The sequence below is a fragment of the Myxocyprinus asiaticus genome, chromosome 30 (assembly GCF_019703515.2).
Source record: "Myxocyprinus asiaticus isolate MX2 ecotype Aquarium Trade chromosome 30, UBuf_Myxa_2, whole genome shotgun sequence".
Taxonomy (NCBI): Eukaryota; Metazoa; Chordata; class Actinopteri; order Cypriniformes; family Catostomidae; genus Myxocyprinus; species Myxocyprinus asiaticus.
The window spans coordinates 21,655,870-21,683,771 of NC_059373.1; the positions used below are offsets into that span (position 1 = coordinate 21,655,870).

The 27,902-nt window shown below is 43.0% G+C and overlaps 1 protein-coding gene across 1 annotated transcript in view; it reads left to right on the top strand.

Annotated features, from left to right (window-relative positions):
- Nucleotides 1–1,214: 1,214 nt before the first annotated feature.
- The window catches only part of adgrb2 (adhesion G protein-coupled receptor B2), a 445,556-nt gene continuing 418,868 nt past the window's right edge, over nucleotides 1,215–27,902 (top strand). Inside the window, exon 1 of the mRNA XM_051664567.1 lies at nucleotides 1,215–1,349. The gene's annotated coding sequence lies outside the window, so the exon portion shown is untranslated. The remainder of the gene's footprint in view (nucleotides 1,350–27,902) is intronic.

Here is a 27,902-nt window from a genome sequence, read left to right on the forward strand (position 1 = left end):
CGGTTCAAATACAGGGTATAACAGGCCATTTTGTGCTGACAGTTGCATCGACTGAACTTAGTTCATGAACATGAAAGGCCCGCATCCCAAGCCCTCGCAGAGTGCAGAGTTTTGTAACTTGCAAAGTGCTGCTTCAATATGTTTAACGCTACAACACATTTAATCATATGGTTGGTATCTCTTTGCCCACCACAGTTTGTCAAATATTCCATACATACTTTTTAAAACCCACAATAAATTTAGACCCTAGAAAGCACAATGAAGAAACTGTGGGTCTATAATGTATCCTAGCTTATGCCAGCTGCATTTTATTTAATTAAAATATGTTGCTGAAAATCAGATTCCTTGGTTTTCAGATTTGAAGTGAAGTTTTCTGCTCTCCAGCCTTTTTTGAAGACCACATTTTATACAACTGGAAGCCAAATAAACAAATACATACATTAATAAATTAATAATAATAATAATAATAATAATAATAATAATAATAATAATAATAATAATGTCACATTCTGCAAGAAGAAACCAAAAACGCTGTCAAATCGAATGAGGGACTCTCTCAGCGTTCTATTTGGAGCACGCGCTGGCTGACGTAGTTGATCAGTGCGCGCGTCCTACTCCCTCGTGAAAAGAGAGCGTGAACGAGCCTCTATCCTCCTCACTGCTACAGTGAATGCGGGCATCCAGACGCCTGACTGAGTGCGGCGGTTGCTTCCCGATAGCTCGGATGCCAGTGCATTGAGAGGGGTAGGGGTCTACCGAAACACACACAAGCACACAGGTCCTCGCGTAGCCGAAAGGGAGAGGAGGCAATGGTATACACACACGGACGCTCAGGTGTGAGTGATGCTACTGCAAATTGAAGTCCTGGAAGTAAAACCGCAGCAGATTAGGAATAAACGGATAGGAGACGTTTCCCGTTGCAGAGCGCGCTCAATTCATTTGGAATAAAGAGACGCAGTGTGGAATTACTGGAGTGAAGCCCTCCGTTTGTGAACTAAAGTCAACGCATTTTCTACAGCATTGCCCCTTTTTATTGGATTTATATTATTTTCAGTTCTTTTCTCTTCTTCTTCTTCTTCTTTTTTTTCTGTTGCTGTGTTTGACAAGGTTTATTATCCCCCCCCCCTATATTCTAATGTTGTGGAGCAATCTATCAACCCTTTTCAGATTGTTTTATGTTGTTTTATTTTTATTTTCTCATTCTCTGAAAAAAGCTTGGGTTCGTCTTTGGGGATTGTGGTGAAAGATACTCAATCTCTCAAACTGAGTCGTGTCATGGATGGCAAATTTAATTTGCATCTACGGAACAAATCGGGGAATATAGATTAACTGCTGCTGACAGAGACAAGGTAGGTTATTGGTTTTATTTCTATTAATATGCACACGACCTAATCTAACGTTAAATAGTCGTCCGTGCTCTATTTGGAAGCGTTAATAATGACAAGCCTTATCCATATCATCATTTAGAATGACCACATTCTGACTCATTCAGTTTATGATCCTTTTAGTTGGAATATGTTGCAAATGAAAGTGTCATCTGTCACGAACAGAAACAGGTGAATCTTAACTGAAGTCGTTTCTCTGTCCGAATCATGCGCACTACGTACGTACATAGAGAACATTAACAAGGTGCTGCTTTTCCCATTCATCCACTGGCTTTTAGACCATTAACTTTGCGCAAAGAAAATATCCCCATATATATTAATAATCAAATCACGTTCATGGTGAGTCTCAAGCACTGATCGAGTGACACCTGTCAACCAGGAAGTAAAATAAATAAATAAATAAATAAATAAATAAAATAGATCAGGTGTCAGATTAAAGTTATAAAACATATGGTTGTGTCTATTTGACACATTTCCTCCTACCTGATTTTTCTGCGGCTATATTTCGTTGTCATGTTATTTTCATATCAAAATCGACATGTCACATTTAAGGCAATATAACGCTCGGTCTCAACTGTCACCATTCGTCTGTTATGTTATTTGAAGGTGATAAAGCTGTGATTTGGCGCCAGTTGTAGTTCCCTTTCCCGCCGTAACTTAAAATATAATTCTAACAGTGAAATCACAAACCGACAAAATGATAACCGTTTAGCCCATGCTGCTGTCTTTCAAATATGATTCTCGACTAGGCTTTATGCTGATAATCAAAGTCGGATTTGTCCATATAGGTCTGGTGTGGCCGCACGGAAGAGCAGTCTCCCATCTGTTGAACGTGTCTTCACAACTGCCATCTCTGTTTCTTCTGCAGTCACGAACGATAATATATTCTGTGATACACAATATAAAAATAAATAAATAAATCCTAAATATTTTTTCATTATTATTATTATTATTATTATTATTATTATTTAAAGTAGCCTAGATTTGGCGCGCTTCCAATTAAAGGACGCAAAGTCCGTTTATTCTTGCCTTACGATCTGGATTGTGTTCGTTTTTCAGACAGTAATGGAATAAAAACACAGACCATGGCAAGTGCATTAGGTTTGGCTAATTCATTATAAATAAAACCTGTCTACAGGCTGCTATAGGGATAATTTCTTCAAGGTGATGTGTGTGTGAGAGAGAGGCATTTATGCTACAGTAATTGATCAGTTTATGCCTATTTTTATGCAGCTTGCTGTATTTCAGTGTAGCCTACTGGACTGTTCCTAACCTGTAGCTGTGTGATAACAGGGATTGGATTATGCCTCTCGCATGCACTGTTATGTGAAAATGAACAGCCTGTATGTGTGCAGTAGTGTTCCGTCTAGTCTAATGCATCTGTTGCCTATGATATCGGGGGATATCACTGACTGCATGTGTTCTGCACAATCCTGTAAGCGAGATTGATGCTCCTTACCATATCCTGCATGTGATGGGGCGTATAGAAATGTATACGGACCATGACCCAGGCAACAGCTTGGTCTTGCCTGGTTGAGTGGTCTCATTGTTTCAGAAAAAAAAGAAAAAAAAGAAGAAAAATCAGCATTCGATCATACGCCAGCTCCGGTTTGTTCATGTTTGAAAATATGATATATTAGGTTCAGACAGCGAGATAAAGCGTGATATTTTAATTCTTGCAAACACTGTCAGCTTGCATTCACTGGCTGGCAAAGCCCTGGTGAGCAACACTGCCTGACACATGTGCTTTAGCCTCTTGTCTGTGCTTCAGCAGGCTTTTCTGTCAGTCGTCCTCCAGCACAGCTGCCTTATCTGTTATCAGCTCTCTGCCCCTCTCTCCAGAAATGTGATCATTCAGGAAAGCCAAATCTACTTAGGATTCCGTTGTTCATGTTGTTGTGCAATGCTGGAAGTCTGTTTGAGGCACAGATGCTGGAATCAACAGGGTGCCTCTGGCTCCTACCCATCTTTATGTGTCAATATTTGTAGTGGGCCATTTTGTGTGCAGAGCCCTCTAAAGCTGGCGGGGCCTGTTGGATTAGGCCAGATGAAAATGACCCTAATTGTGTGACTGTTACCAAATTAATTGCCAGTGAATATCCTGTCATCATGTACTCACCTTCATGTTGTTCCATACACATATGACGTTCTTTCTTCTATGGAACATAAAAGGAGATGTAAGGCATTATGTAAGTGTCAGTTCCCATGCACTTTCACAATGTGATTCATGTCTGGAGCAATATGAATTGAGTGAGAAAAAGATAACAGAATTTAGATTTTTGGGCAAACCTTCCTTTTAAAATAGAAAGAAGAAGGATTTCCCTTGCAACATTAACAAGGAAAAACACATTATTTAAGATAAAACCTAGCTATGAGTACAGTGGCCTTTGATGAAGCCATTTGTAAACACAGTCATAGGCTGATGCTTTTATTGAGTGTGGTGATGATGCAGTGTCGTCCCCAGGTAAGCCATTTGGAGCTGTCATCTCCTTTCTTGGTCCTCCAATGACTCCAGGACTTGTAGCAGTGCACTCAGCTCACTGTCCAGCAGCAATATTTGCTTTTATGTAATGTTTTTTTTTTTTTTTCTATTATGTTCAGCCAAGAGAAAAAGTTAAAACCTCACAGATTGTATTGATTCTTTGTCTCTAAGCTTCTGTGCTGTAGTACAGGAGAACCCCTGAGACTTTGAAGCGACACGCAGTCTTGATGGCTTTTTTCCCCGTCGCTATATTCTTATGGTCAAACCCAATCTCTCAGTTTGTGTTTGACTCCGAGCTCTAAATTCCACATCCTGACAGTTCTATAGTCTAGGATCATACAGGGCTGCTTTGTCATTGCTGTTTGTCAGCTCAGTGATTCATTACTTTTTATTTATTTTGTCTTACTTTTGAGATTTTGTCTGTATTACTCAAGCATTTGGAGTACTTGAATGCAATGAGTGCAAAGCAAATAGAACAAGTAATGTCTCTTCAGCATTCGGGCAGCTGGCATTACAATGTATGCTGGTATGAAGCGTAATAAAATAGAAGTTAGAGCAAAAATATGAACAAAAACACAATATTTTGAAAAAAGACAGCTGCTGTTCAAAACAAATCAGAGGTAATCAGATCTAAGAATGAACAATTAAGACTCTCACTGTGCCATTAAATATGAAGCTGAGAAATAGCATTTTTTTCAAATCACTAAATGATTTGACAAACTTGATTAGCTTTTCTTTACATAATTGCATTTGGATAATGTTGTTGTTCATGTTACGTTTTTTAATATATTTTTACACTTCATAAAGGAAATTAATGGCTTAAGGATATAGGGAATTATCATTTTTATTTATAATAACAGTGCCGAAGGCATGAATCTCATAAAATGATGCACAATATGCTTATAAATAAAATTCAAGCCTGCGATAAATGCTAGCGGTGTCATCATGACACAAATTACAATTGTTCTTCAGCCAATGCCTGTGTTGAGTGATGCAAACTGCAGAATGAATTGCATTCTATAGTATACTGTCACAATAGCACTATAATCTCAATGGCACGTTGGCATGTCAAGCTGCATCCAAGGAGGTCTATAATACCTGGAGAGAGCAAGTATTTGTTAGCGTCCCCATTTAACTCAATGGTAGTTGCTCGGCTGGAACTGGACTGGACCCCCTGAAAAAAAAAATAAAATCTACAAAAAGTCATTTGTAAAACCTCTTATAATAAAATGCAACATGTTGCTTGCAACAAAAAAAAAAAAATCTTTTGTCAGCAAACATGGATACTGTTGAATGGCCGTCAATGGAGAAAGATGCTTTTTGCCCCTAAAATGGTGTAGTTACAGCATCTGCCAGCAGTCATTTAGTATGCTAATCAGCCAAATCATGAGCCCTTGCTTATAACCCAGCAAATGTCTATGTATTAATTTAGAATAGCAAAGTAAATTTTATTAATTGCTTTTCAAGTTGTATGGGAATTTTTTTATATGCACTTTAGTAATATTGAGTTACAGTGATTCCTCTGATGTTAGGGAAGGGCTTTGTCACTGGCTAATATTTAGATTAGCTGATTTGTTCACACTTGTTGACTTTGCATTGCTCAGGACTCTTCCACTGTTTGTATAGAGCTGCTTATTTAGCTTATGCCAAGCGCACACTACAGGACTGAAGCACGTCGCCCTGCACAATTAAAGGCTCACCATTTCCTGTTTTCTGCCACACGCTTTACACAACTAATCATGCTCCTCCCGAATTGTAGTTACAATCCTGAAATTCGTTTTCACACAAACTCATGCACATAGCAACGGGAGAGTTTATTTGTGACAACATGTCAACAAACATCATTGAGGAAGGGCTTGCGGTCTTATTTGCACTGATTTGCACAGAATGGGAAAAAAGAAGAAAAAGGGCCAGTTAATATGGATGAGCTTGTTGAGACGGGGAAAAGTTTAATGGGTTTTTGGCTCACACTTACCAATGCATGGCTCTCTTATTGTGCTTTTTTGCAATTTCATTGGTTGGTCATTGCTGGTCTCTCACTGGTCGGGACAGTGTGCACATCTGTCAACTGCTCTGTGAGATTTTTAACCAGTTTGATATCTTTCTGGAACTACCCTTCTGAATAAATAAATAAATAAATAATAATAATAATAATAATAAAAAAAGCTTAACTAGCATGCAGGTGTCATACAGTTTTGCTGTACCATTGCCAGGGGGTTGTCCTTTTTTAAATGCATGGTTAACCTGATCCCACTGCACACATCAAGCCACTTCATCTTCTCAGAGTGACTTTGACTAGTGTCTTTCTGCTTGAAAGTTAGAGTCAGCAGTTCCCCAAACACTTATTTAGCTCTAGCGGTGGCATGTAGAGATTAGTGGCAGTTTATTAAAAACAAGTAGATGTGAATCCTGTGTACATGCATGAACATGTCCCTAGAGCTGACCCAATTCAGTAAATGATGCTTTGATAAACAGTGTGTCCTGTTAAGCAGTTCACAGCAACCACTCTCAGTAATTTAAATGTAACCTACTCAGAATGCTGTGTAGCTACTTGCAGCAAATGTATAGCATGTGTCTATTCATTGATTTCCCAGTAGAAATCTGAAGTGGTCTATTGAATGTAAAAAGTTCATTTGTATTGCTGACTCCGAGGCAATGTCATCATGCTGCCCTTAAAAATTCAAATGTCTTGTGCTAAATTAATAGCATTTAGCTTGCAATAACCATATTGGAACTTGAAGACCCTGCAGCAATTACGCTAATGTGTTTTCAGGCTAACAACTTGTTCTGAAAACACTAGCTAAGTTCACTGGATAGCATCAGAAGGAGGGTGATTATTGTAGTGAAATTGTAATCTGAGATGGTGGTGATTTTAGGCAATGTCTCATCTGCCTCCCTGCTGTGACCAAGAGTCTTTTTTGCAAATCAGCTGTAGTCTTGTGTGAAACTTCTGTTGAAGAGATCTACTATTGTGTGAGGGAATACTACAATGCTAATGATCTCTACTGTGTTTTATGCAGCTACTTATGCTCACTGTTGCAATGCATAATGTATAAGCCTCACATGAACTAGATTAGGACAAACTTTCATTAGGAGCAGTGCTGTTTTAAGAAAAAAAAAAAAAAAGAAAAAAAATTAAAGGCAGTATAGTTGAGTTATTAATGGTGCTTGCTGAGGCTATTTGTGCTATGGACATGAATAACTGCAATGAATGTTACCTCAAATCATGCAGCTTGTTGAGGAGATTTGTGCTATTAATTTTCTAAGCAATTGGACGTACGATTTTTGCCGGGTGCATGATAAAACGGGCAACAAATCCCATAGACTCGGGCCATTTACATGACAACATTTTCAACTAAAAACGGAAAACTTTTTATGCGTTTTAGCTGTTCATTTACACGACAATGGCGTTTTGGGGCCTGAAAACGCAAACTTTTGAAAACAGGTTTCAAAGTGCACGTTTTTGAAAACAATGCCATTATCGTCTCCGTGTAAACATACAAAAACGCAAATTTGTGAAAATGATGATGTCATGCGCACACGTATTACGTGTTATATAAAGAATGATGGACTGATAGGCATCAATTTGAGATGTATAATTATCAATATGAATACTGGTGTCTATTTATACAATTTATTCATTTGGAGTGTTTTGCATGGAGTGTGAACATTGTACAGTAGGCAGAACCTGCAATTTGAAAATCTTGAAATTAATGTATGGATTCAGATGGGAAAAATATATTTGTATTTTAAATGTTATTTATTTATTAATTTTGTTTGATGTACCTTTCCCTGCAATTAATTCACCCACCGCTTATGTACATAGCCTATAGACAGAGATGTGATGCCATGTACAGTATTCAATTATATGTTTAGAATATGAAAACATGAGGCAGTGAAAATGCATGTTAGATCCAGTGTACACAAAACCTCTCTCTCTGTCAGAAGATATCCATATATCAGAGTTCTGTCTGATACCCAAAACTAGTCAACATCAACAGCTTGTTATGTTAACTTACTCTCCTACCAGCCCAAGAGTCAGCAGGGGGAATACAGAAGAAGGCAGGAGACGAAGTGATGTTAAAAATGAGCAGAGTTTATTGAATAAACTTGAGAGTTCAGTCTATAGGCATGCGCGCGAGTACTTCAAAACAACACGCGAGACATTCAAAACTACAATGGCGGACTACAGGACTGTGTTTGTGGTGCTCAAGATTTTGAGTTTATTGATACTTCTCCAGCAAAGTAATTGTAGTAAAAAAGCAACCTCATCGTCCGTCCAGACAAAATTGCTCGATGCTTTCTCCATCTTCATTGTTTGTATTCACCGCTCTGTGGAAGAATGCTTATGTGCGCAGGCGTGTAGTGTTTCTTTCCAAAGTGACATCGCCAACTACTGGCCTGGCATGCATAATACAGCCTTTTTAGTCATTTTCGCGGATCCGTGTGAACGGGGATCGTTTTGACAATGTTGTCGTCTGTACGTGAAACTTCTGAAAAAATGCAAAGGAAAAACGTATCAGTTTTTAGTACATCGTTGTCATGTAAACGTACCCTTACATTGAAGAAGAAAATCAAGCCATATCTAGAGACCAGAATATCATAGAGACTGGAGGGGTGAGCTATTTTGACTTAGGCTAGTACATAACCAACCAGAACACCCTTGCAACCACCAAGCAGTGCCCTATTAATCACATTTCAGTATGCTATAAAACCCTCTGAAGATCTCAGCAACCTCATAGCAACACTCTAGAAACCACCTCCACCACCCTAACATTGTGTCACAGAGTTTTGCACAGGCAAGCACTATATTTAATTTTCCATGTATGTCACTGCCTGAATCATTCAAGATGGTCATTACAGAGCTGTTATTACTTTCACAACTTTAAAAGGTTCTTGAAGGGTCTTTGGATGGATGATCTGTAATTGTTCCCCATGATGAGACTCTAACGTTAATTATTATCATGGGTATTAACTTTGTGTCTGTCCTTTATTTGTGTAGCGTAATTATGTAAACATAGCCAACAAGTTAACTTCATCAAGCGTCTCCCAGCAGGGACATACTGTATTTTGTATTATCATTTCCCACACATCTGGCTTTTGCTCAGAGCTTCATATTCCCTGTCTCAGTATGACATAGCCTCTGAATTCAGACAAGCTATTCAGAGACTGCTACATTGTTGACTAAATCAATGTCCTTTTTTCTTCCCAACCTCCCTTGATTTCCTCCACTGTGACTGTACTGATGATCAGATCATCTAGCCAGGAAAATGAGGCCTATACATCAAGGCATGGAGGAGTGCTTTAGCGTTGAAGAGGTGCAATCAGTCGACAGCAGATCTATCCTTGTGGCATGGTCACGTAGTGCGCACTGTCCGCTGCGGCTAGATGTGGATATGATGGTACAGATCTTGCCTTCAATACAAAGCCAATAGACTGACTGATTAGATTGACTAGATGCAGAATGTGAGGCCTTGAATCTAAATCCCCTGTTGGACCTTTAAAAAAGATAGCCATTGTTCCAAACCCAGTTGACTTTCCTTCTTCCATGGAACACAAAAGGAAATGTTGGCAGAATGTTATGCTCAGTCACAATTTGCTTTTATGGCATCTTTTTTGCACACAGTGAAAGTGAATGCGAGTATGGGTCTATAACAACATGAGGATGAATTATAAGTAAATGATGACAGAATTTTCATTTTTGGGTGAACTATATCCTTCAACTTGCCCTTCAGTTATAGAAAGACTGACTGTATCAGTAAAAGGCAGACAAGTTTTGCTGTGCGCTGTTAGTAGACCCACATCCTTGGAGATTATGAAATTCCAATCGAGCAAAAGTTGAGTGCAGTGACGGATTTCATGTTGCAACATAACTAGTAACAGCACACAGGAGAGCACTCTGATTAGATGGCAGAATCCCAGGAAGCGTTATGTTAATATATAGTATGTGATGTAATGAACATACCCCCTCTCATCTCCCTCCCCTGTGGCGCATGCATTAATTGCATGTCCAAAATAGTTTATTAAACTGTCTGTTTATTAATGAGTCTGTGTATAGACCACTGAAGCTTTACGGTCCTATTGTTCCTGAAAGAATGCCTCGGAGACCCATATAGCATATCATACTGAGGCCCTGGGAATGGAATTATACATATATATGGCTGTTTTTATTATGTTTTGGCAAGATGTGCATAATTAATGCATCTCTCAGTTTATATATATATATATATATATATATATATATATTTACAGGGGCTTAGTTCTTAAGCCTCATTTACACTGCCAGCAACATCACGCAAGACAGTGACACCATCCCATTCATTTTCAATGAGAGCACAGTGACTTCCAGTGACACGAGCTGTCGCGGCCATTGGTGACGGAGATCGTTGAGAAAATGTCAGCTTTATGCAAATGATGAGCGACATTCACGAGCGACTACCAATGAGAGTGAAGACAGTGTAGCTCACTTCATTCGTCTCCAGGCAGTGTGAGTGTGAGATACTGGAGTTGACTCGAGTGCAGGCAAGACGGAGAAGATAAAAGTTTCTGTGAGCGATTTCACTGTTCTATATCATTTGTCTGTAAACACATACATAGATATGGCCTAATAAAATAATGCGTGGAAAACCGTGTCGGCATTCTGAGTGAGTTTGATTCATATATTTATATTATGTTCGTCTTGTTTAATAATATGATGCATTAAGCACTGCTGCAGGTTATAGCACACTCTCCCCTGCAGAATGTGCATTTTTAGAGGCAAAAGAACTGATTCCTTATCAAATTAGTATGATATCTTAGTTTTATCGGCAGTATCATCTGTAAACAGCATTTCAAATGCTACTATGGCGTGCAGTCCACCAATAACGTTAGAGCAGCGGCAGCAGTAGGAACACCCACCAGCAACACAGATCGCAAAGTCTAGCGACATGCCTCCCGCGGTGTGAACGGGGCTTCAGAGCATTACCTCTGGTGCTTTCACCTACAACCCTCTACGGACACGTTAGAGAAAGAATCGCCATTGGCTAGTACATTTTTGTTTTTACTCGCCAGACTTTTGACAATACATAAGTGTAATGCAACTGAAAACTAAAGATATTAAGAAAACCGAGAAGAAGCCATCATCATATATTATATGCAAATTAAAATATTTCACATTCAATTCATATGTCATGAAATTGCATTTATAATAATGATACAAGCTGTTGTCACTGTTTAAAAATGTCATACAAATTTTTAACAAAATAACAAAAAGGTTGGAACCTAATGAAAATAGAATTGATAATTATAAAAATAATAATTTAAGTGCTACTATATATATATAAAAAAAGTACTCTGCAAAATAAATAAATAAATAAATAAATAAACCTTGCCTAGATGCGACACAATCCTATTTGTTAAATTCTTTCATATTTACAGTGTTTTCTGAAGTTAAAATATTTCACAATGGATGATTGTGCCTTTTAAATATTTATGTATTTAAACATTTTTTACACATACTACATTAGTAAATTTTTTAATATGTTTGTTTTAAGCACTTCTGCGTTTTGCATTGAGTTTACATTGATATGTATAACAAGTGCTAAGTGGTACTGTGTCTTTAACAGATCAGCTCTGCTGAGTAGCCCCAGATTGCAGTCTGGACGATGGGGCAGGGCAACACCGAATAGCTCCGACTAAAAGGGCAGTTCAAACTTAAAACAGTGGAACAAATTAGGAGGAGGGTTAACATAAGGATGTTGTTGTTGTGCGAGGTGAGAGGAACTGGTCAATGTAAAGTTTATTAATATATTTTAAAAAAATAAAAAATAAATAATGCGATGTTCGAGAATCGAATGTGGCTTAATTGCTTAAGCATAGCTCAGTGTCATCAACAGCAAATATGAAGCACCATACTGTCTTATCAGAGACAGAACGTAAGCAGCAGGAGGCATAATGTAAGATGGTTTTCAGTACATTGGCAGCTATATTAAATTGATAAAACTCGCTCACATGGGTAAATTATCCAGAGCAGTCAAATCTATAAAGAATTATCCATCTTTTTTGTATACAAAATTCCATAGTGAGAAAAAAGTGCACAGTACAGTGCTCACAGAATGCATGTGCTGAAACTTTTGCTCAGTTTTAACTTCACTACACTGTGCACTTTTTTCTCACTATGGAATTTTGTATACAATAAAGATGGATAATTTTTTTTATAGATTTGACTAGTCTGGACTTCTGCTCTGAAAGTCACGTTTATTATAATTAAGAGAAACTGGGGGCCATTTTTTTGCGCTTTCTCTTCATTTACTTTTTGAGCTTTATTATCATTCAGTAATACACAGACGTAATGATTGTACGCTTAGCTTAAAGTGTCAATCTTTTCAACACCATACACCAATAAGTTCTGCTGTATAAACCAATGAAATCAGAAGTGGGCGGAGCTACACGTGTCACCCTGCCCCAATGTGTCACCACGCCCCATCGTCCAGACTGCACTATGGAGTAATTGGCTTCGCTAGCAAATGTTTACGGTTGAATGAGTGCACAGCGCAGCGCACATTAACTAGAGAAAAGTGTTTTTTCCCTCATCCGTGCAATGTATGATTAGAAATAATGTTTCTTTTTTATCTTTTTGATCACCAACCGACTGTAAATAACAAAAAGGTTATTAAAAGAGACATGAAATGAAAATGATGTGCCTGGGTTTCGTCTTTCGTCTGGACACAAAATACATGGAACGAAGCAAAAGGAAAATTATACTTGTATATTGGGTATGAATTGCTTGCACAGATATTTATTGTACACATTCTCAAATTCAAATCTACAAGCTATCGAGTTTTGCAACACTTTTACCTTCTAACAGAAGTCCAACAGGCACGCTACTGGTCTGTAACTATGCTTTAAAATAGGGATGCAAAGTGAAATCATTTCAAAATGGAATAGTCGGTGGGTTATGTCGACGGTTAGTCGACTAGTCAGTCAATAAAGCCCTATATAATTAGGCTGAGTAATTTCCACAAGACACCAACCAGACGCATTTCTTAATAATAGGCTGTGGACGCTAAGCACACTGCCTCAAACAGGGGTGCGTTTCACTGCTGAACCACCATAGTACAATGCATTGTTAGAGAAACTAACTAGCTAGTCACGGCTGTTTCCAGAAACCCTAGTAACTATGACGCATATCCATCGTTCGAACCACATTGGTTCAACAATGTAGAGCTGTCATTAATGATGTTACTGGAGTAATAACTTCAGCATAGATCGAATGGATATCAAATTATAACAGCTCATTTACACGGTCAGAAAGCCGTTTGTTGTGAGACTGTTGCTTGAGACACGAAATAGACGTTTACATGCACTTTGTAAGTGGTGTACTCTTTACTAGAGTATATAAGCAGTTTGGTCAGTAAGCAGCTCCATAGCAATGTTATTTCCCCATGACGCCGTTGTTAATAACGAACATGCCATCTGAGGTCTACTTCACTATTTTCTGTTCTCCGTTGTTTCACTTTATTTCACATTTCCTCTGTTGCTCGTGTGTTTGTTTTCATTGCGACCTGTCGCAGCATTGAGCTGCAGTAGTGGGGTTTCCCTCTTACCTCACTTTACTGCATTTGAGCACATACATATGCGCACTCTTTAAAAACCAATAAGAACGGCACTTTTATTCTTGAAAATGAAAGATATCTGGCAAATGGGGCTCTGGTGAAGCTGTGTGGTGCTGCATGGCAACAAACATACAATTTTCAACTTGCTTTTTTTAGTGACAAAGATGTTAAAACCCTTCACCATCTGAATTTAAATACAAAATATAATATCCCATTTGATGACCAAAAATACTCTCATTTTGTAATGTGTTTTGTGTTAGTGCTTTTCTAATACACATGGCATTCATCCAGTAGTTTAAGATGTGGAAATGAGCACATAAATGTGATACTTGTGACTTAATGCATCACAGTAGCATGTCAGATCAAAATGTAAGCAGTTGTTGTGTGATTCATATCTACCATGAGTCCCTGTCATCCCTTCATTGTCAACTACCAGAATAATATCATTAATAAATTAAATAAGTATGATTAATCATATTGAATGAAATACAAACCTTTATTGTTTTGCTCTGGTGACCCACTATCACATACATTACAACAGTCAAGTAACTAAAGTTTACTATTTTCTCAATACACAATATAATGATTTTATATATATATATATATCCTTTATTTAAATCCTCAGACAAATCTCAAGAGAGGTTTACTTCTCATTTCTCTCAAGCCATAGCATGAAAACTATGAAAAAACAGCATGAAAACGTCCTGGTTACTTTCTTAACCTCCGTTCCCTGATGGAGGGAACGAGACATTGTGTTGATGTAGTGACATTAGTGGTCACTCTTGGGAGCCCCAAACTCCTGCTTTTTTAAAAAAAAAAGGCCAATGAGAATTGGCGAGTGGAATTTGCATTTTCATACGGGTATAAAAGGAGCTGGTAAGCAACCACTCATTCAGGTTTTGTGCTGAGGAGCCGAGACCAGGTCCCTGCCATTTCAGCGGGTAGTTCAGCATTGTGGCAAGAGGGACACAACGTCTCGTTCCCTATCTTACTCAACATTGTGTCGATGTAGTGACACTAGTGGTCCCTATACAAAACGCCACAACTAGCTGAACTGCGTTATGTGAACTGGTGGTGTGTGATGGGCAGACTGCTGTGTGCCTTGTAGCCAGCGCACCAGGCCATCACATAACCTCCCCCAACTGTATTATGGGCGTCGAACGGTCCATCAGGAACAAGTCGACTGCCCAACTAAAGGGACAGGCTAGCCCAGCCGAGGCCTCTTTTCCCTCTCTTTTCTCCCCAAAAAGATTGGAATTTATTAACTGACTGGGAGCCATAAGTGTCTGCGTCAGTGGGTGTCCCTCCCAAGGGGAAGACACCGCGGAGACCACACCCCACCCAAAGGGGGGGGTATTTTGAGTGGAATATGTCACATGGTCTTACCGAGTCTTGTCAGAAGTATGTCATGTGGAGAGGTCTTATGGTAGGTCCTACCTGAAGGGGGAGGAGTTTCTACAGAGCATGGCGACCGGGGGCAGCGGGGCCTCTGCCCAAGGAAGATGCAGTTTGCCATCAGGGAAACAATTTTGTGGAAGATATCACATGGGGTCGCCTTCAGGGAACCAGCACATGTGGAGCACCTACCTCAGTACAGGGGCTCATTAGCGCACGTACTGGGCCGGTCAGCGAGTTTCTCTGCAAACTCAACTGCCAGAGGGCTAAGGAGGAAAGTCATCCAGGGATCACAGTCTGTGAACACGACTGGGAGTCAAGAGCGCATGTCTTCACCTCAAGGGAGGGGAAAGGCACTATGCGCAAGAGGTACACCAGGCCAGTTGTCCCGGAACTTACCTGCTCATGCCTGCCAATACACGGGATGAGACCGGCTCAACCCGGAGATTGTAGAACCTCGCAAAGGTGTTAGGAGTTGCCAAGCCCGCTGCTCTGCAGATGTCTGCCAAAGAGGCACCACTGGCCAGGGCCCAGGAGGCCACCACACTTCTGGTGGATTGGGCTCGTAACCCCGCAGGGGGTGGCATGTCCTGAGCCTGATATGCCATCTGTTTGGAGACAGCGCTTCCTTTCCACTGTCCACCAAAGCAAACAAAGAGCTGCTCGGAGCTTCTAAGGCTCTGCGTGCGATCCAAATAGATGCGTAAAGCTCGCACCGGACACAGCAACGCCAAGGCTGGGTCTGCCTCCTCCTGGGGCAGCACTTGCAGATTCACCACCTGATCCGTAAAAGGAGTCGTGGGAACCTTGGGCACATAGCCCGGTCGGGGTCTCAGGATCACGTGAAAGTAACCCGGACTGAACTCCAGGCACGATTTGCTGACAGAGAACGCCTGCAGGTCCTCTATCCTTTTGATGGAAGTGAGTGCAGTCAGGAGGGCAGTCTTCAAAGAGAGTGCCGTAAGCTCAGCTGACTCCAAGGGCTCAAAGGGAGCTCCCTGTAGACCCCGAAGGACTATGGAGCGGTCCCATGAGGGGACAAGGCATGGTCTGGAGGGATTCAACCTCCTAGCACCTCTCAGGAACCTGATGATCAAGTCGTGCTTCCCCAAATACTTACCATCTACTGCATCGTGATGAGCTGAAATAGCAGCTACATACACCTTCAGGGTGGAGGGGGACAGCCGCCCCTCCAGCCTCTACTGCAGGAAGGAAAGCACTGATCCGACTGCGCATCTCTGGGGGTTTTCGCATCGGGAAGAACACCACTTAGCGAACAGACCCCACTTCAAGGCATACAGGCACCTCGTAGAGTGCGCCCTAACCTGAGTGATTGTGTCTACCACCACGGGTGGTAGGCCACTTAGGTCTTCCGCATCCCGTCCAGGGGCCAGACATGGAGATTCCAGAGGTCTGGCCAGATGGTGCTCCGTCCCTGAGAAAGAAGGTCCTTCCTCAGGGGAATTCGCCGGGGGGGCTGTTGCGAGGAGCGTGAGATCCGAGAACCACATCTGGGTGGGCCAGTAGAGTGCTACTAAGATGATCTGCTCCTCGTCCTCCCTGACCTTGCACAGGGTCTGTGCAAGTAGGCTCACTGGGGGAAACGAGTATTTGCATAGTCCAGGGGGCCAGCTCTGTGCCAGCGCATCTATACTGAGGGGTGCCTCGGTCAGGGCATACCAATGCGGGCAGTGGGAGGATTCCCGGGAAGCAAACAGGTCCACCTGTGCTCGACTGAATCGACTCCAAATCAGCTGGAACACCTGAGGGTGGAGTCTCCACTCTCCCCTGAGGGTAACCTGATGTGACAGTGCATCCGCTGCGGTGTTGAGATCGCCCGGGATGTGAGTGGCTCATAGCAACTTGAAGCGCTGCTGACTCCAGAGGAGGAGATGGCGGGTGAGTTGTGACATGCAATGGGAGCGTAGATCACCTTGGCGGTTGATGTACGCTACCGATGCTGTATTGTCCATCCGGACCAACACGTGCTTGCCCTGGATCAATGGCCAAAACCTCCGCAGGGCGAGCAGTACTGCCAACAACTCTAGGCAGTTGATGTGCCAATGCAGCCGCGGGCCAGTCCAGGAGCCGGCGGCTGTGTGCCCGTTGCATACGGCACCCCAGCCCATCTTGGATGCATCTGTTGTAACCACGACGCGCCTGGAAACCTGCTCTAGGGGAACCCCTGCCCGTAGAAATGTAAGGTCGGTCCAAGGGCTGAAGAGGCAGCGATAGATCGGCATGATGACCACGACGATGTGTCCCGCGGCGCCATGCCCATCTCGGGACTCGAGTCTGAAGCCAGTGCTGAAGCGGTCTCATATGCATCAACCCGAGTGGTGTGGCCGCCGCTGAGGATGCCATATGCCCCAGGAGCCTCTGAAAAAGTTTCAGTGGAACCGCTGTTCTCTGTCTGAACGCCTTCAGACAGTTCAGCACCGACCGGGCCATGGGGGCGGGCTGCGGCGGAGCCGGTGTTGTTGCTGCAGGAGGACTCCTTTGGTGATGAGCAGACAGGGTGCGGGGTCTTAAGCCGCGCTGGGGCAGGATATATTGTAAGACCTCTGTCTGCTCCTTCACCGCTGAGAACTGCTGGACAAAGTTCTCAACGGCGTCGCCAAACAGACCAACCTGGGAAATGGGGGCGTCAAGGAACCGTGCCTTGTCCGCCTCTCCCATCTCAACCAAGTTGAGCCAAAGGTAGCGCTCCTGGACCACCAGGGTGGACATCGCCTGCCCGATGTCCACCCTACGAAATCAAGCCACAACCGCAATGTTGCCATGGTCATGTTCTCAAAATGAGGACATTTAAAAAGATGTTCCGTGTTGCCGCTCTTTTAGAAAGAAAATATACTCTTTTTAGAATATACTCTTTTAGTTGATTCTGCCGAAGCACCCAGGGGTGTTCTCTGCACTTCATGGGTGCAGAGGGGAAGAAGCCGCTGAAATGCGCTGTATAATCCAGCAGATGAGGTGAATGAACTTTGCGGATGAATTCAGCTTCAATGAATAGAACCGCTCAGCTCCGAAGAGAAAATCTGTATGACTGGTTGCATGCCAGCTCCTTTTATACCCGTATGTCCGGGGGAGTGGCATGCAAATTCCACTCGCCAATTCTCATTGGGCTTTTTTTTTAAAAAAGCAGAGGTGTTTGGGGCTCCCAAGAGTGACCCCTAGTGTCACTACATCGACACAAGGTTGAGTGATTGACAGATAGGGAACAACCTATTTTAAAACCAAAAAAACAATTAACAGATTAATAGAAATACAATATGAGAAACGTGATAATCAAATTAAACTGTGCCCTATTACAAATCATTGATGAATCACTCGTGTTTAGCTAGTTAATTAAGAATGATTATTAGCCACCAAGGTGTTTCTATCCACGCCTCAGGTACATCAGTAGCAGGTGTACTAATGACTCTCCTAATAAAAACAGTAATTATAAGTGTTTCAAATGCTCAACAATGGCGGCTTTACAAGTATTCTACAGCTTGAGCACAGAATGTGAGGCAGAGCTCATGCAATGTAAATAAATGCCTACAAAAGGACAATGTTCACCCCGCTTGACACTCTATCCGATGACGACATCATAAGAATATTACAGCTTTCAAGGACCTTGAGAGGGCCACAAGAAGAAACTATGCCTTAAGTCCAGCAATTCAGTTCTTAGCTGCACTGTGTTATTATGCTGTGGGAATTTTTATGGAGGTGGTAGGTGATGGCCTGTGGCTCAGCAAGTCTTCGGTCAGCAAGGCTGTGACAGCAGTAACACCTTTGCTGTTTATGAACACCATGCTGACTTCCTCCTCAAGAAATCCAGCTGGCCAATCAACAGTTCCATAATACTGCCAACGTCCCCAGAGTGATTGGTGTCATTGATGGCACCCTTATCCCAGTGGCAAGTCCTGTGGTGAATGAGCCCTTGTACATTTGCAGGAAGGGCTATCCAGCCTTTAATGTTCAAGTAGTGTGTGATCGCCTGAGTGTCTTCAATGACATTGTGGCAAAATGGTCTGGAAGCACACATGACTCTTTTAAGTGGGCCAATTCAGCAATTTGGTGACAGCCGGCTGCTGGGAATGTCCTCTTCACCCATACCTCTTGACACCTGTGCAGCATCCAGCCACCATTTCAGAGGAAAGGTTCAATCAGGCCCATGGAAGGACACGCTTTATAGTGGAGAGGGCTATAGGAGTGTGGAAACATCATTTTCGCTGCATCAGCAAGTCCAGTGGCGGTCTGAAGCTGAACCACTCCAAAACCTGTGCATTTTTAGTGGTTACTGCAGTTCTCAACAACATTGCAGTCAGGGAAAATGTTTGACTTTCTGAGGAGGAAGAGGGGGTTCGTGCTGGTGATGCTGATGTGAAGATGATGCTGCCGATGATGATTCTCTGAACCCACATCAAGGCAGAATGCAGGAGCAGAAGTCAGAGAACATTTAATACAGAATACAGTTTGGTTACTGTATTTTCTGTTATTTCATCTGACTGACAATTTATGTTAATAAACATATTGGTCTGTTTTTTTTTCCCCCTGCAAACATTAATTGAAAGACTCCTGCAAACAAGAAGCATACTGTACATTTATTTTCTATAACAATGCCTGTTGAGAATATTTCATATTCTGTTGTATTCTACTTCTGTAAACACGACACAATAAACCCAAAACCACTTACACAGAGATGTAATCCCATACAGAAATCAGATATATGGCCATGCACGTATTTCTACAATTATTTTTCATTTATTTGGGCATATTGGCTATATAAAATTATACTGTGATTTGGGAAATAATGTTTTACATATATGAAAGTGTAAATGAATTAATTTTACACTTACATAGCGCTTTTCTAACACTATACTCAAAGCACTGAAGATATGTTGAATATATGTACAGTACAGATAACTTTTTATATCAGTGAAAATCACTAAAATACATAATATATTTTACATATATTGCCATATGTGAAATTTCTCTTTAGGAATGTTGTAACAAACATATTCGCTTGTAAATAAAAAAAAAAAATCCTGTGTTCCAAACGGCAAAAATAATGCCTTCAGAGGGCACTTCGAAGGAAGAACAATTGTGAGAGTCACGCTGGAAGACCGTTTCAAACAGAATTTCCAATAAAAATAACTTAAAGGGTAAATTACGTGATATTTGAACACCACAGCTTTAAGCCTTCCTAAGCTCTCAAAATGGATGGTGAAGTATTTGAAAGGAATAGGGCATAGGGGTGATAACTCTGAATAGAACACACCCCAGCCGTGGTGAAATCAATGGCGTCGACAGCACAAACTAACAAGGAACTATGCTTCTAACCACAGGTGGAAAGGTGTAGTTCCAACTACACAACTTTGCGATGCAGTTTGCGAATGTTCGTTGGAACTACAGTTTCGGGAAATGCCAAATCATTGACTGCTGGTAATGATGGAACTTGTGACCATAGTTGGCTAATGATAGTTTTGGGAAATGCACCCCAGATAGGCTATAAAAATAAATAAATAAAAAAAGCTTTATAACTTTTTTAAGTCATTAAAAAAGAGACTTACTGATTTTGTATGAAACTGCGGGAACATTGCTCCGAGCCGAAAAGTCAGATAGTAAAATATTGTTGTGACGCTTTGTTTGATGTGGTGTTTGTGGTAATGCATGTTTTGCCAACATCTTTTGTTGTTTGTGTCTTCATTCCACAACAAGTCAGATTAATAAATGTGAATATAAATGAAGTAAAAACAATAATACAACACAGAATGTCCAAAACAGCATGTGGGAAACATTAAGCATCATTGCTCATAAAATCGACATGATAATGTTCACATATATATATGAATATCTATGATAGCATTCTGGTAGCACAAAACAAGAAAAGAAAGCACTAATAATATAGATCTAATAACAGGTATGGAATAGTAAACTTACATAGGTGTGAAATAATGCAATGTTATTTAATGAGCCGCAAATTTCGCGTGCCTCTATTTCATAAATAAATTCCAACAGCTAAACTCTTGTGTTTGACTTTCTAATTTCAACTACAGAGTATATAAACTACACCTAAAAAACATCTAAATATAGAAATAAAAATGACACATCAAATATATCAAATATCAACTTCATTAGAGCAATCAAAAATGCGAAGGTGTCCTATCTTACTCTTGGACGACAGGCCAAACGTCAGTGTTTCAAAATACCACGATAATAAATTAATAGACCTATATATGACCAAAAATAAATAAATAAATAAATCTGTTGATGCATTTAAAATAAATACAGAACTGAACAGGGCATCGGATTTTAAACATAGGCCTCACCACATTTAAATGAAATGTGTTTCAAATGCCAACTTGTAATCCGCTGAGAGACAATATTTTTTTATTCATGAGAGAATAAAGAAAAAAGGTTCCGCCCAAAAAAAAACTAAACAAAAACAAAAACATAAATAATAAAAAAATTGTCTAGATATTTCACAGAAAAAAATGGCGTAATCATTAATGCATCAACATATATTTGTTCAGAAACAAAAGCTACATGTTTAGGAAAGAGATGCGAGCGAAGTCTGTTGACACTTGCCGCAGAAAACACTCTCTCGGCTGGGACAGACTCAGAAGGAACAGCATGAGAGACTCATTCATCCACCATTGGAATGAATTTTACTGAAGTAAATTTTACCATTTGCTCAGCTATGGCACACATAATTTAATTGTTATATGTGTAAATCTTTTTAATGTTTTAGTTTTAAAATGTAAATAATTTGTAAACATAGTGTGTTATTTCACATGCAAGTTCATGACATTAAAAAAAATTACATTTGTACTTTTAAAAATTTATTTACAACTCCACATTTTTAAAAGGCTTAAATGTGATTAAAATAATTGAAAACGTAATCTAAAATAAATGTACTCTTTAGCATGTATATGTGTGTGTTTGTGTATGTTTATGAATCGTCCTGGTTACTTGCGTAACCTCTGTTCCCTGATGGAGGGAACGAGACGTTGTGTCGATATAGTGACACTAGGGGTCACTCTTGGGAGCCTCAAACTCCTGCTTGTCTTTAAAAAAAAGGCCAATGAGAATTGGCGAGTGGAATTTGCATGCCATTCTCCGGACATACGGGTATAAAAGGAGCTGGTAAGCAACCACTCATTCAGGTTTTGTGCTGAGGAGCCGAGACCAGGTCCCTGCCATTTCAGCGGGTAGTTCAGCGATTGTGGCAAGAGGGACACAACGTCTCGTTCCCTATCTTACTCAACGTTGTGTCGATGTAGTGACACTAGTGGTCCCTATACAAAACGCCACAACTAGCTGAACTGCGTTATGTGAACTGGTGGTGTGTGATGGGCAGACAGCTGTGTGCCTTGTAGCCAGCGCACCAGGCCGATCACATAACCTCCCTCAACTGTAGTTATGGGCGTCGAACGGTCCATCAGGAACAAGTCGACTGCCCAACTAGATAGAGACAGGCTAGCCCAGCCGAGGCCTCTTTTCCCTCTCTTTTCTCCCCAAAAAGATTGGAATTTATTAACTGACTGGGAGCCATAAGTGTCTGCGTCAGTGGGTGTCCCTCCCAAGGGGAAGACACCGCGGAGACCACACCCCGCCCAAAGGGGGGGGGTATTTTGAGTGGAATATGTCACATGGTCTTACCGAGTCTTGTCAGAAGTATGTCATGTGGAGAGGTCTTATGGTAGGTCCTACCTGAAGGGGGAGGAGTTTCTACAGAGCATGGCGACCGGGGGCAGCGGGGCCTCTGCCCAAGGAAGATGCAGTTTGCCATCAGGGAAACAATTAGTAGATGTAACGGATAAGATATACATCGCATGGGGTCGCCTTCAGGGAACCAGCACATGTGGAGCACCTACCTCAGTACAGGGCGCTCAATTAGCGCACGTACTGGGCCGGTCAGCGAGTCTTCTCTGCAAACTCAACTGCCAGAGGGCTAAGGAGGAAAGTCATCCAGGGATCACAGTCTGTGAACACGACTGGGAGTCAATGAGCGCATGTCTTCACCTCAAAGGGAGGGGAAAGGCACTATGCGCAAGACGGTACACCAGGCCAGTTGTCCCGGAACTTACCTGCTTGCATTGCCTGCCACTACACTGGGATGAGACCGGCTCAACCCGGAGGTTGTAGAACCTCGCAAAGGTGTTAGGAGTTGCCAAGCCCGCTGCTCTGCAGATGTCTGCCAAAGAGGCACCACTGGCCAGGGCCCAGGAGGCCACCACACTCCTGGTGGATTGGGCTCGTAACCCCGCAGGGGGTGGCATGTCCTGAGCCTGATATGCATCTGTTTGGAGACAGCGCTTCCTTTCCACTGTCCACCAAAGCAAACAAAGAGCTGCTCGGAGCTTCTAAGGCTCTGCGTGCGATCCAAATAGATGCGTAAAGCGTCGCACCGGACACAGCAACGCCAAGGCTGGGTCTGCCTCCTCCTGGGGCAGCACTTGCAGATTCACCACCTTGATCCGTAAAAGGAGTCGTGGGAACCTTGGGCACATAGCCCGGTCGGGGTCTCAGGATCACGTGAAAGTAACCCGGACTGAACTCCAGGCACGATTTTGCTGACAGAGAACGCCTGCAGGTCCTCTATCCTTTTGATGGAAGTGAGTGCAGTCAGGAGGGCAGTCTTCAAAGAGAGTGCCGTAAGCTCAGCTGACTCCAAGGGCTCAAAGGGAGCTCCCTGTAGACCCCGAAGGACTATGGAACGGTCCCATGAGGGGACAAGGCATGGTCTGGAGGGATTCAGCCTCCTAGCACCTCTCAGGAACCTGATGATCAAGTCGTGCTTCCCTAAATACTTACCATCTACTGCATCGTGATGAGCTGAAATAGCAGCTACATACACCTTCAGGGTGGAAGGGGACAGCCGCCCCTCCAGCCTCTACTGCAGGAAGGAAAGCACTGATCCGACTGCGCATCTCTGGGGGTTTTCGCATCGGGAAGAACACCACTTAGCGAACAGACCCCACTTCAAGGCATACAGGCACCTCGTAGAGTGCGCCCTAACCTGAGTGATTGTGTCTACCACCACGGGTGGTAGGCCACTTAGGTCTTCCGCATCCCGTCCAGGGGCCAGACATGGAGATTCCAGAGGTCTGGTCGCAGATGCAGATAGCTCCTGTCCCTGAGAAAGAAGGTCCTTCCTCAGGGGAATTCGCCGGGGGGGCTGTTGCGAGGAGCGTGAGATCCGAGAACCACATCTGGGTGGGCCAGTAGAGTGCTACTAAGATGATCTGCTCCTCGTCCTCCCTGACCTTGCACAGGGTCTGTGCAAGTAGGCTCACTGGGGGAAACGCAGTATTTGCATAGTCCAGGGGGCCAGCTCTGTGCCAGCGCATCTATACTGAGGGGTGCCTCGGTCAGGGCATACCAATGCGGGCAGTGGGAGGATTCCCGGGAAGCAAACAGGTCCACCTGTGCTCGACTGAATCGACTCCAAATCAGCTGGAACACCTGAGGGTGGAGTCTCCACTCTCCCCTGAGGGTAACCTGATGTGACAGTGCATCCGCTGAAGTGTTGAGGTCGCCCGGGATGTGAGTGGCTCATAGCAACTTGAAGCGCTGCTGACTCCAGAGGAGGAGATGGCGGGCGAGTTGTGACATACAACGAGAGCACAGACTGCCTTGGTGGCTGACATATCTTACCGTTGCCGTGTTGTCTGTCCGAACTAACACGTGCTTGCCCTGGATCAATGGCCGGAACCTACGCAGGGCGAGCAGAATTGCCAACAACTCGAGGCAGTTGATGTGCCAACGCAGCCGCAGGCCCGTCCATAAGCCGGCGGCTGCGTGCCCGTTGCAAACAGTTCCCCATCCCGTTTTGGAGACCTGCTCTAGGGGAACACTTGGTGCGAGAGCACCAAGTCCCTGTGTGCACACAACATGTCCCGAGAGTGAGCTAGGATTAGCCAATCGTCGAGATAGTTGAGAATGCGAATGCCCACTTCCCTTAATGGGGCGAGAGCTGCCTCTGCGACCTTTGTGAAGACGTGAGGGGACAAAGACAGGCCGATAGGGAGGACCTTGTACTGATACGCCCGACCCTCGAATGCAAACCGCAGGAAGGGTCTGTGCCGAGGTAGTATCGAGACGTGAATGTACATGTCCTTCAGGTCTACCGCCACGAACCAATCTTCGCGGTGCAGTCACCTCAGGGGGATGCCCTTGGCGACGAGCAGATGGGGTGCGGGATCTTGAGCCGTGCCGGGGCAGGATATACTGGATAGCCTCTGTCTGCTGCTTCACCGTCGAGAACTGCTGGGCAAAGTCCTCGACGGTGTCGCCGAATAGGCCAGCCGGGGAGATGGTGGCAGCAAGGAACCGTGTCTTGTTGGCCTCACCCATCTCGACCAGGTTGAGCCAAAGTTGGTGCTCCTGGACCACTAATGTGGACATCATCCACCCGAGAGACCGCGCCGTGACCTTCTTCGCTCGGAGAGCGAGGTCGGTCGCCGAGCGCAGTTCCTGCATCAGATCTGGGGCGGAACTACCCTCATGCAGTTCTTTTAGCACCTTGGCTTGGTGGACCTGCAGGAGTGCCATGGCGTGCAGGGCAGAGGTGGCTTGTCCAGCAGCGCTGTAGGTTTTGGCCGTCAGGGACGACATGAACCTACAGGGCTTGGACGGTAGCTTTGGGTGTCCGCGCCAGGTGGCGGCGCTCTGTGGGCATAGGTGCACCACGAGCGCCTTATCCACCGGGGGAATCACCGTATAGCCCCTTACCGCCCCACCATCGAGGGTGGTGATGGCGGGGGAACTGAGAAATCGGGACCGGGCAGTAAAAGGTGCCTCCCACGATTTTGTCAGCTCCTCGTGCACTTCCGGGAAGAAAGGCACTGGAGCGGGGCGTGGCTGTTTTGTACGGGAATAGGAGGTCCGCTGGAGGATACCCGGCGGAGGCGGTCCCATTGGGGTCCCCAAATCGCCCCCCAGTGCTAGCCGCGCTGGCCTCAAACCCGTAGGTAGAAAGACCGAAGCGGGGAGCCTCTGGGGTGGCTTACTTTCTTATGAAAGCAAGCCGTGACCGCAACGTTGCCATGGTCATGTTCTCGCAGTGACAACATGAACCATCCACGAACGCTGCCTCTGTGTGGGTCGTGCCCAGACACGAAAGACAGCGATCGTGACTGTCTGAAGTTGAGAGGTAACGACTACAATGAGGAATATCACACAATCGGAAAGCCATCTTTAAAAAGACGTGTCTTTACGGGTAGTTGTTCCGTGTGTGCCGCTCTTTTAGAGAAATATACTCTTTCAGGAAAATATACTCTCTTTTTTCTGCCGAAGCACCCAGGGGCATTCTCTGCAGTGCACCAGTGCAGAGGAGGGAGAAGCCGCTGAAATGCGCCGTCAGATCCAGCAGAGGTGAATGAACAGTTGTGAGAATTCATCTCAGTGAGCATGACCGTTCGGCTCCGAAGAGAAAATCTGAATGAGTGGTTGCATACCATATTTTTATAATGATTTTGTGTTTTCTCTTGGAGATTAATGAGCACAGAGGCACATCCGTATGTCAACAGAGTGAAGGCAGGATCTTGTGGATTTATGAATGAATTAATCTTGTTTTAAAATCTCACCCTCTACTTCAGGTTTTTATGACATCCCCTGAACACTTTAAAATACTCTTGATAAATTTTGGCAACTGTACAACCTGTAAATTACTTTGATATAAACACCATAGATATCTATCTAGGAACCGCTAGACCAGAAGTTTCAAGACAAAATGTCAAAGATAGATGCACGCTAGTTTCTGTGGTGCATAAGGTGAATACTAAAGGAATAGTTCACCCGAAAAAAGTATAATTCTCTGATCACTTACTCTCCTTTATGCTGTCTCAAACTCATAACTTCCGTTCTTCTGAGGAACACAAACAAAGATATTTTAACGGAGATATGAGATGTTTCTGTCCATAGAATGCAATGGGGTCCAACACTTTCAAGCCCCCCAAATGACGTAAAGGCAGTATAAAGGTAATCCATACTAAAGTGGTTTAGTCCATGTCTTCTGAAGCGATGCAGACGGTTTGGGGTGAGAAACAGACCAAAATGTTACTAATTGTTCACTATAAATCTTGACATCTGCAAATGACTGCAAATGCATCAAGTGCAAGGAAAGGTAATTGAGCTTCAAATAAGGAGTTACAAAAGGAGTTACATTTTTGTCTGTTTCTCACCTAAAACCAATCGTTTCGGTTCAGAAGACATGGATTAAACCACTAAAGTTGTTTGGATTACCTTAAATGCTGCCTCTATTTCATTTTTTTGGAGCTAGAAAGGGTTGGACCCCATTGATTTGCATTGTATGGATATAAACACATCATATATCCATCAAAAATGGGTACATAGGGGGCCTGGGTAGCTCAGCAAGTAAAGACGCTGACTACCACACCTGGAGTCACATGTTCGAATCCAGGGCGTGCTGAGTGACTCCAGTCAGGCTTCCTAAGCAACCAATTGGCCCGGTTGCTAGGGTGGGTAGAGTCACGTGGTCTCCTCGTGGTCCCTATAATGTGGTACTTGCTCTCGGTGGGGCACGTGGTGAGTTGTGTGTGGACGCCGTGGAGAATGGCATGGGCCACCACACGCGCTAGGTCTCCGTGGTAACACACTCAACAAGCCGTGTGATGAAATGCGTTGATTGACGGTCTCAGATGCTGAGGCATCTGAGATTCGTCCTCTGCCACCTGGATTGAGGTGAGTCACTACGCCACCACGAGGACTTAGAGTGCATTGGGAATTGGGCATGCCAAATTGGGGAGAAAAAATAAATAAAATGGGTACATATGCGTTTGTGTTCCACAGAAGAAAGTCATATGAGTTTGAGACTGTATAGGGGTGTTAATAAAGAGAGAATTATCATTTTTGGGGGTAAACTATTATTTTAAAGCACCAAGTTGTTGCATATCTCAACTGAAGTGGAAGAATTAAAAAGTATATTTATAAAAAAAAAAAAAACAACAACAAAAAAAAAACTGTTGATGGAATATTGGTGTCTTTAATCATATTGCTGTTTTTAGTAAAAGCAATAAGCTACTCGAGTTACCC